Source organism: Etheostoma spectabile, chromosome 2 (assembly GCF_008692095.1).
Source record: "Etheostoma spectabile isolate EspeVRDwgs_2016 chromosome 2, UIUC_Espe_1.0, whole genome shotgun sequence".
NCBI classification, from domain to species: domain Eukaryota; kingdom Metazoa; phylum Chordata; class Actinopteri; order Perciformes; family Percidae; genus Etheostoma; species Etheostoma spectabile.
The window spans coordinates 7,971,171-7,971,525 of NC_045734.1; the positions used below are offsets into that span (position 1 = coordinate 7,971,171).

At 43.4% G+C, this 355-nt stretch overlaps 1 protein-coding gene across 3 annotated transcripts in view; it reads right to left on the reverse strand.

The window, feature by feature from the left end:
- The window catches only part of tll1 (tolloid-like 1), a 56,003-nt gene that overhangs the window by 21,914 nt on the left and 33,734 nt on the right, over positions 1-355 (reverse strand). The gene's annotated exons all lie outside the window — the stretch shown is intronic.

Sequence of the window (355 nt, forward strand, 5' to 3'; positions counted from 1 at the left end):
GGGGGGGGTGTAATGAGCCTGAGCCTGGTTTTGAGCTCCATCTTGCACCAGGAGTTGGCAGATGGCAATTTCCATTCAAAAACAATTTTGGGGGGAGTAGCAGGTTCATCCAATATCAATGTTGTTATAGGGATGGAAATAGCCTGCAGCTGAAAAACCAGGTGAGCTTTTACATTTCATATCATTATGATGTAATTAACAATGAATTCCAGTTGCAAGCCACAATGCTACTGCAGCATAACTAACTTCTTCATTGTCCATGTGTTTGTTCCAAACAGAATAAACTGCTCTGGCCACCCACTGAAAACACACACACACACACACACACACACACACACACACACACACACACACA